The sequence below is a fragment of the Vombatus ursinus genome, unplaced genomic scaffold, assembly GCF_900497805.2.
Source record: "Vombatus ursinus unplaced genomic scaffold, bare-nosed wombat genome assembly UNPS02007284.1, whole genome shotgun sequence".
NCBI lineage: Eukaryota > Metazoa > Chordata > Mammalia > Diprotodontia > Vombatidae > Vombatus > Vombatus ursinus.
In genome coordinates, this window is record NW_020947062.1 from 25,414,202 (window position 1) to 25,424,950 (window position 10,749).

Sequence of the window (10,749 nt, forward strand, 5' to 3'; positions counted from 1 at the left end):
ATACTTGACTTCAACAATGTAAATTTTAAAAATGCAATAAAACAAAACTGATTGCTGTGTAATTATAATGACCAAATTTGGCCTCAGGGGAATGATTAAGAAATATACTTTGTCTTTTCACTGTAGATGTGAAGAATAATAGATTGCATGTGTCATTGTCAGAAGACATCAACATATCAGTTGTCTCTTCATCACTGTTTTTCTCCATTTTATTACAAGGAAAGGTTCACTAGATTGGAGGTAGTACAAGTACCTTAGGAAATTAGCTAACAATTTATTCCCAGTAAGTGTGAAATGATATGAACAGAAAGTTTTCAAAAGAAAAAATGCTAGCTCTCAACAACCATAAAAGAATTTTCTAAATCACTAATAGTAAGTGAAATATAAATTAAAACAACTGAGATTTTACCTCTTAGCAGTCAGTTTGGCAAAGATTAAAAAATAATCCACAAAAAACAGTAGCTGTTGGAAGGACTATAAGAAGTTGGGCTCTTTAGAGCCTTGTGGTTGGAGCAGCTATGAATGGGTTTGGAAAACAATCTGGAACTATACTAGTATGACCAAAGGAGGTAAAAGATACAGAGGATGAACGACATACATATAAAAAATTTATAGCGGCACATTTTTGTGGTAGCAAAGAACAGCAAGTAAAGCAGATACTTATAAATTAGGGAATAGCTGAACAAATTGTGATACATCAATGTAATGGAATATTATTCCACCATAAGAAACAAGAATATAAAGAATTCAGAGAAACTCGGGAATAATTAATAATAATAACAGCTATATTTTTAATCGTGTTTTGAAGGTTGCAAAATGCTTTACATGTATGTTAACTCATTTGATCCTCAAAACAATCCTCTGATGTAGTTGTTATTATTATCTCCATTTTACAGATGAGGAAACTGACGCTGGGAGGGGTTAAGTGACTTGCCCAGGGTTATCCAACTAATATCCAAGGCTGGATTCAAACTTGGGTCTTTCTGACTCCAAATTCAGAGCTCTATCAACTACACTGCTTAGCTACTTCAAGTATCCTTCTTCTACTGGACTTCCTACAAAAGAACTTCAAGGTATCACAAATGTTATAATACGCCTTGATTTAATCAAATACAAAACCAAATTTGGCTTTTCTGGTGGGCAGCTATATAAATTAATGCAGAACAAAGAACTAAGAAAACAATTTACACTACGACTATAATAGTGTAAAACAACTGAAAAACGTGAGAACTCTAATAAATGCAGTGACCAATCTTGACTTTAGAGAGCTGGTGGTGAAGCATGTTTCCCTTTCTTCAACAGAAATTCATTGTCAAACACGTACAATGGGTTAGTTTTGCTTAACTATATTTTTTATTATAAAGGAGGGTTCTATTTTGTTTTGATGGGGCATTCACTGGGAATTAACAGTGGTATACAAAGAAAGCATAATTTTTTAATAGTAAATAGATGCTTCTGAAAAAGTTTGCTCTTTAAATTGTTTTTAAATAATCTCCCTTGCAAAATAATCTATGCTATGACTATAATTTGCTATCTACGTATAATACAAAATTAAGTAGATCTGTTTATACTCAATATTTGCAAATTCTGAATCTATGATATCCAAAAAGCTAATCAATGAGGTTTTATTATCTACCTCACAGAATTGTTCTGAATATATAAAATACTTTGTGTTTCAGTTATTGTTCAAAGATGTAGTAGGAAATGTAATTGAAATACAGGCCAATGTAGTAGCAAAACAGCTTCTGTGTAGTTAATGCTTATTCATTAATTATATTCTCTGTATCTTTCAGTTATGACCCCAAGGAGTTTTTTGAGGCCTTGATTTTATTTTCTAGTAGGTTACATTACTTTCCTCACACAACACGCCAGCCTCTGTGCTCCATGAGGCAGAGATTATATTATATCTTATCTAAACCCATATTCACTAGTACTTAGATATAATGCTTGCTATTCAAGTAATGTATGTAATGCTTTTTAATGAATGAATGAAGTGAATGATGAGGAGCCTATGCCACCTGAGACAAGATGGTTAAAAAGTTTTTCCATACATCAAGCCAAACAGAAGACATTCTCCCTTTTCCCTAGAGTCCTTCAGTTCTTTCTGCCCATTTTTTCCCCGTCATGGAAAATATTTATTTGGAAATATTTATTTATATGGAAAATATTCATCATATTTATTCTAGTTTATTAACATCATATTCACATTTTTAGTGTTTTATACTGGTGAAATTGTACAGAAATTTATGGTCTTATTTTTTCATGTATATTTTAAATGATTGTATGGGGAGATAGTTTGGGGTTATAGGTCAGTACACTTTTCTACCCTCTCACATTACTGGATTTGATACCTATCCTGAAAACAAGGCAATTAATTCATACACAAGACCATCAAGGCACGGCTGGAATTGCACAGCTTTGTGTTCATATTAACAAATCACTAACAAAGCAATGGGCAAGGTGTCTCAGAATTAATCATGAGATATACCAATTCTACATCTTTCTATTTATAGGCTTGGTACAGTGTGGGTGGACAGATCTACCCAATAATACTAGGAAACGTATTATTCTAAATGGTCTAATTTGGATTTGTGGGATTTAAGGCTTTGAAATCAGAAGAAGACATAGGAGGCTAATTCAGGAACCTGGAATTTAAAGCTAAAGACAAAAATCAACAAGGCCAAAAACCAGTTTGTTTAATTGGTGGAATACAAAACAGAAAAGTCGTAAGAATGACTGATCCAAGCATAGTTTTGTTACTTCTTCTATGTTAATGATGATTTGCATCATCTAGATGTAGAAGTACCAATCTAGTTTTAAATGAGCAAGTAGGCAGAAAAAGATGTTCACATTCAGTTGATCTTTTAAAACTTTCTAACTTTGGATTGATTTTGAAAGCTAGCCTTTCAAATGTCTCCATTTTAAGATAAAGAATTTATAGCCTGGTCTGGTGGCATTTAAATTCTTGGTCCATGGATGTCTGTCTTACCTCATAGGAGTAGGTACCATCATGACTGGAAATAGTTTAAATTTTCCAAACCAGTTATGTGACTCTTTCTGGAGCAGGGCACTAAATTATATTTCCTAAGCAAGATACACCCACATTTTTTATATTTAGTAACAGCCTAAATTTAAACGAAAGAAGAACACTGAAAATGTGCTAAAACCCAGACCAGTTTTTTGGCTGAAAAATTCATGTTAATTTTAAAAGAGCAATTCTCATTTCCTAAATTATATAATGGTTCTTTATTAACACTTTATATCTATCCTAGTTTTTTGTTTTGTTTTGTTTTTTAAATAAAAACAGACACCTTCTAGTTACAGTAATTCCAAAATTTCTTTTTAGAGAGCAAAATGACCTGGATTCCTACACATCCTTTTCTTAAATAAGAAAAAAAAATCATTTTGAAAAGTAAGTTTAGGCAACTAGGTGGCATAGTGGATAGAGCATCAGCTCCAGAGTCAGAAGGACCTGAGGTAAAATCCGGCCTCAGACTAGCTGTGTGACCCTGGGTAAGTCACTTAACCCTGATTGCTTCCCCGCCTCCCCCCAAAAGAAAGAAAAATAAATTTAAATATTGGGGGGATGTTATGCAAAAGGATAATTTATTTATTCTACTCTCAAAGAAGAAAATGTGAAGCTATGCAGATTACTAACCATGGCAAAATTAAATAATTTTCCTAAAACATGAATCTTAAAATTCCTTGTGAAAGAATATAACACTAATTGTTATTTTTCATTTTCATCATTTAAGGGCTCTTAAATTTAATTATAATAAATTTACAACTTTTGGCTCAGGTCTACCTGACTTCTGTGATTTAATTACTTAGCTACTAATACTTATAAAGAACCTTGAGTTCCATAAAGAAAAAAATATTAAGATCAATAATTGAGATGGATGGTACAATTTAGAAGCCTGTGTAATAACCTAATTATTCTTTATCACCTGAAGCCCAATATCGTGTTTATTCAAGAATTTTCCAAGTTCTTCCCATATGCTTTATCCTCCTGTCTCCACTACAGCCATGATTTATTTTTTTTGGTGGGGGAAGTTATTTTGTTCCTTTCATTTTGATACCTTTTTTGCATGTATTTTAACTGTCCACCCAACAAATATTTAACGTTTCTGCTTCTAGGTACTTCACAACTAAAGATGATGATTCATTTCTCCGAGGCAATTGCTGGATGGACCAGAACTAAGTTGCAACTCACTGCCTTGCTAGTTTCATATCTTAATTTACAGGCCCTGTAGAAGTGCATTAATACCCCCTGGTGGCCTTTCAGATAGCTCGAATTAGTTTATATACCAACTTTTTAGATCACTATTTCAGTATGTTATTCTTGTCCTCTTTAATCATATATGTTTCTATTCACTTTCCTTAAGACAAATTAAAGTTAATTTAAATCCAAATTCTACACTGAATTTTTTCCCCTCAGAACAGAGAGAGCGAGAGCAAGAGAGCGAGAGAGAGAGAGAGAGAGAGAGAGAGCAAGAGCGAGCGAGAGAGAGAGAGAGAGAGCACTTGATAAGGGCAAAATACTCTACTTTTTTTAGATCCTATGATTCTGTTTGAATTCTCCCCTATTTAGGGGAAACGATACAAACTTTGTGGATAAACAAAAATGTTTAAATAACTTTTACTAAGCCTTAGTCCCATATAGTCTGAGTTCAACGAATATGCCTTTCAAAGTACAGGGAAATAATGCACACTAGTATCCAGTATTTGATAGGCAATGTGCTTCTGTGAAAAGAACACTGAATTTTAAATCAGTGTTTCTGTTCAAATCCAAGCTCTATTTGTGTGACCTTGGGCTTAATCACTTAACTACTCATCTCAGTTTTCTCCTCTGTGAAAATGGAGAGAGAAACAGTGAGAGAGAGAGAGTGTGTGTGTGTGTGATGTTGGGGAAGGGCACTGGGAAGAAGATTGGATTTTATGATCTCTCAAGTCCCTTTCTGGTTACGAATCTGTAATCTGTTAGAGGCATTATATTTAGTTTTTATCTGATAATTTATATCAAGATCACCAAAACTTAAAAGCATTTCCTCACAACACTAAAGTCCTTAAAAAAAATGCAATTTTTTGAAAGTGATATAACTATTATATACTATATATAGCTATTATATACACAAAATAATGTTTATAGATATTTCTTCAGGAAAACTGACCAGGCAAAATAAAATACAACATATATATATGACCAGGCGAAATAAAAATAATAAAAGAGGGCCTGTGGTCAAATGTTAGAACTATGTGTGTTGTGTGGGATATCAGAAGTGAACAAAACTTCTGTCTTCAAGAAGCTTATAATCTAATAGGAAAGGGAAGACACATGGTACATGCTCCCTTACATTGCAATGGTTATGTGATTGGTACAAAGTGAGAAAAGAGGAAAAAGGCCAGATCAAAGGAAATGACATATAAGCTGATACTTCAAGGATGACTTTGACTTCTGATTGATAAAAATGTGGTGGATGGAGGTGAGGCAAACGTCAGGAGACATGAAGGAAATTCCAAGCAGAGAATTTCATGAGTATGCATTCAACCTCCCTCCCTCCTTACCTTTTTTTTTTTTAGATTGGAAAAGGAACCATATGGGAGAATAGTGAAAGGTAAGTCTGAAAAGGTAGGTTGGGCCCATGTCATAAAATGTCTTTAATACCAGAGTAACCTTCGACTTAGTTGGTAACCACTTCAGACTTCTAAGCAGGGAAGTGATATGACCATAGCAATACTTTAAGTAAGAGCACTGATTTGGAGTGAGAGTACTCTGAGTTCAATGCCTGGTTCTGCTTCTTAGCTCTGTGACCCTGGATGTCCCTTGTATTCTCTGGGAATCTATTTTCACGACATTGTAAAATCAGGTGATTGAACTAGATGACTTCTCAGGTCCCTTCCGACTCTAAATCTTATGGACCCAACACTAATGCTGAAGATGTATATAAGTTGTATTAGAAAAGTATACTGTTCAGAGACTATAGAAAATTGAGGCTTGAATTAGTTGGTGTGAATGGAAAGCAAAGAGGTATACATCAAACATGACAAATAAATAACATAAAGGATGTGACTAGTGATTGGATATTGGGGTTACAGGGGAGTAAAGAACTGATCATATATTAAGTTTTAAGCCTAGACAATGGGAGAGGTACTCAATGATGAGATTACTATAACTAATTTCTTTGGATGGGGTCCACTACAGAGCTTTCAAATTAACTAGATAGCAAGTTTCATATCAAGTACAGTGCTATTCAAACTACAATTTAAAAAAAAAAATTCAAATCATTACATTCACCTAGGATCTGTTAAATGGGCACACCACTAATTGTACTACTTACCTTTCCCAAAACTATGAGGATTAGATGAGATGTATAGAAAATGTATTAATCTTAAAACATCATAGCATAGTAGAACGCTGGCTTTGGAGTCAGGAAACCAGTTTAAATTCTAACATTTTCATTTAGCACATGTGTGACCTTGTAATTTTACCCAAGTGTTTCCAAATCTATAAAATGGGAACTTTCACTACTACATACAAGCCTGATTAGGAAAGCGCCTTCAAAAGAACTATGGAGTTTGAATGCAGATCCAAGTATACTATTTGCTATTTTTTTTTCTTCTGTTGTGTTTTGTTTCCTTTTTCTGGCAAATCCTCCTACTGATTCTAATTCTTACCTATAACATCACTAATGTGAAAATGTTTAATAGTAATATATATGTATAGCCTGTATCATATTGCACGCCATCTTGGGGAAGGAGAAAAATTTTAAACTCAAAAGCTTATGGAAGTGATTGTTGATAATTCAAAATAAGTTAATTAAAAAAAATTTTTTAAAAAGTACCTTCAGCAGCATGTCTTGTATTATGAGATACTATTACGTAATGAAAGCTCTTGCACTGAACTGATACCTTTAAAAGCCTCACTTGGTAAGACACATGTCTCTTTTGGTGGGCATCTACAAGAAAATAAAACTTCCAAGATTTCCTCAGGAACACTAAGCAAGCTATCTAGTTTTGCTCTCTTAGTAGGGTTGAACCACACTGCCTAAGTAATCAAAAGAGGTAGGTAGTTTTATTCATTCACTTTTGAAAACCTTGAAACATTTCCTTATGAAACTCAGACCTATTAGCCAAGAAAATAATTTTTTTTCATGTTTACCCACTTTCAGTGATAGTGACATCAATAGCCTGAAATACGGTGCCATTGTGGATTACTTCTTTTTAGTACAGACGACTAGGAATCAAACTAGGATTCTAATCCTGGCTCTATTACCTGTGTGGTCTTAGGCAAAATACTTAACCTAAATCTGTCTCCTAATCCATGCAGCCAAGGGGCTGTAATAATAAATGACTTCAAGGTCCCCTTTAACATTCTACAATCTGGGCATAAAAATCATTTATTTCAGGGTCTGAAAATTAACAACTTACTTGTGCCAATTTTTTATTAAAATGAATTAAACTTCAACGTGCAGCTTTAAATTCAATGTAGACTAGGAAACATCTGTAATAAGCAATCTGAAACGACACTGAGTTTCTCTACACAGCCAGGCGAAGTTCTTAGAAGTTATCCTTACTGCCAATTTCAGAAAGTCAAGAATTTACTTCCACAGGCAAAAACTGTCCTGCCTATTAACTCCTTCTTCATTGCTTTTTGGGTTCCCACTCCTCCCCCACAATGATAGATAAATTTTACACATTACTCAACTAGAAAAAAGACACTCAACAGTGCAAGTACTGTCTTTGTCTTGGAGGAGAGTTGTCATGTTACATAGGTGCTAATCTGTCTAATATTCCAATGACCACTTTCAAATCAGTTAAGATGTGGTTTAAAAAAATTAGTCTCAAAAAGCAACTCTCAGTGAAAAAGATTAATATTGAGCATTAGAAACGGATACACCTACTGGTTAAGTAATTGACAATATTGTGACCACAGGCAATATCCACTCATCTACATACTTATTTCATACACTGGTTCTTCTGATCACATTTTTTGGTTGTATTAAAATCACATCCTAAAAATGGATGTAACCATTTTAATTGTGAATGCTTCAATTAACTAAAAGGTAGGAAAGGGGATAATTTCAGCATAATCCTTTCAATGTGAGAACAAGATTACCTTTTTAGCTAGAGAACTGTAAGTAAGAAGTCAAATTTCAATTCCATTTTTGTTTTTATGTAGGACCCTACACAAAACTTTTGAACGCTCTATCCCTTTCTTTTTAAGTAACATAGCAGATGAAAAAAAGCCTACAATGCATTGGAAGGAAGCAAATGTAAAAATCAGGCATCTCAAAAAGGAACCCACATGGAAATTCACTTCTGCAATGTTTTACAAATAAAGGACACAAAAAAGGCTGAAAATAATCACCGTACTTCATTTTCCTTCACTACAATAAAAGGCCTAATTTTGTAAAGACTTCGTTAAAAAACAGGAGAGTAACATCAACATGAAAATTAAATAGACAATGGATTCCATAAGGGAAAGGGAAATCAGAGGTTATCTTTAAACTGTTGTCTACCACAGAACTGACTTAACACTAGGTATTTTGTTTAAAGAGGTATCTACAATTCTACCTATTTGCCAAGCTACTTTAAACTACCACATTCGGAAAGTACAAAGATAACACAGCAGACAAAAAGAAAATCTGACTTTTAAGATTCCTTCCTCTCTCCCACTATTCCCCTCCTCCTCTTTTCCCAAAAAGGGGCTGGGCATTCAGAACTTCTCATTAGAAACTGGCCCTTCCTCCAAAAACCAAGCCAGAGAAACACTAGACTTAAGAGAATAATTTTTTCTCTTGTAACTGACTCCACAACTTGATTGTTCAGGGCATCAACTACTTTGCCTAAATCTTGACTGTAAAAAAGTTGAGTCCCCATAATAATGTACATTTGATGTACAAGATTTGTCCCAGAAATAATTTTAACTTGATAAATGTGAAGTATGCGTTGCATGAAAATTTCCCTTAAAACTTTTTTAACACTGAAAGCAAAAAATATAAAACTTACATTATGAAAACACTGAGATCAAAACAAGGTTAATGCTTCTTCCTGCACAAAATACAACATCTGAAACCAATTTTATTTGTTGTGGTACACTATGATACTTTATAAATTTCTGCAACCAGCTCTGTTAAATAAGGGTAGTAAGTATATTTCTTCAACACTATTTATTTATTACTTCAATAATTTTTCCTGGACTTAGGTTTTTGCCAGAAGTTAAAACTCAAAGACACCTGTTTAAGAGCTAGTTTGTTTATAACTGGTTTTTGTTTTTTTACTGTAAGCACTAATTACCTCCTTTTTTTGAGACCCTTCTTATACCTTTAATTTTAGGTATTTGACTATATGCCCGCAAAATGCCAGTTAATTTGTGTACTAGTAAACCAGGAATCAAGTACTCTAGAATAAATAATCTATAACCCACCCACCATGTGATCATACATAATCTCACTCAAGCATGTAAAGAATTGAATTCTTTATTTGCAATATCCATAAACGTTGCTATTCTCTATTTCTAATCAGGAAGGCAAATGTCCCCATTATCAGTTTTTTTTTTTTTATAAACAACAATTTGAATTCTATTGCGTGAAAGGGCTACAAATATACATTTGTTAATCAAGCAGAATACAGATATTTTGCTTTACAACTTGCACCTAAATTGCCGGTACACTTAGCTGGCTCACTATTTTTCATAGCCATTTAGGACTATTGCCCAAGCTATGCATCGCAATTTATGTTCAATTCTTATGTAGTGTGTGGGCTGCAGTGATATGGACATGTTCACTATATTCCTGTGAAGCCTTTTAAGTTATATGTAAAACACGTAACTTCTGAGTCTACACAGGTATTTCTGATGTCAAAACATAAAAGTCTAGTGCAATTTACTTAAATCAAACAATTTTTAATTAAATTGTATTGCAGAGGTACTGCCATTCTGCCAGTAGATGGTGCTACAAAGAACTAATGGGGGAGGGGGTTTAATGAGGACAATAGTTCAGGTTAAGTGGAAGGGGAAAAAGTTTAACCTGCTCAGGAAATACAAAAATGCATTTAGGTTATTATTTCTGATAATAACCCTTACTTGTAACGAGTCATTACAGTCAAACCAAATCAATAAGAGGACTGAAACTAAGTCATCTGAATTTTTTAACAGTTTATATGAATGAAAACACATGCTTAACACAAACTATTTCTTCAGAACTACACAGTACATACGTTGACAAAAAATTCATAGAAAGTGACCAGCCATGTCATAGGGTGGCAAGCAAACAACTTAGTACAAGATGGTGGATGAACAGTAACTTAAGTGAAGTTTTTTCTTTTTTTAAACAAGCCACATCCACCAATTAGTACTTCAAAAGTTTTGTCTTTAAGGAATAAAATCCAATAAAGCCACTAGCAGGGCAACAGGAAAATAAGAACACCAGGACCTTTTAAAATTTCTCTAAATACACATCAAGAATTAACACGAAAAAAAATTTCAAAACTAAAATCCCTTAAACCGTACGGAATGGATCCTAGGAAAAAAATGTTAGACATTTACAGTCAAACACAATGATTTATTAAAAATAAAACATAAAAATGATTTTTGTACATATGCTTCCAAATTTCAGTCATGGGATCCAAGTAGGTTTCATAGAAAAAACGCAGTAGCCAGGTATCAAGTCCTTACAACAAAGTAAACTCCCCCCGCCCGACCCCTCCCAGGTTTTGCTACAGAATCAGCAAGGCACCCCCCCTCCCCCA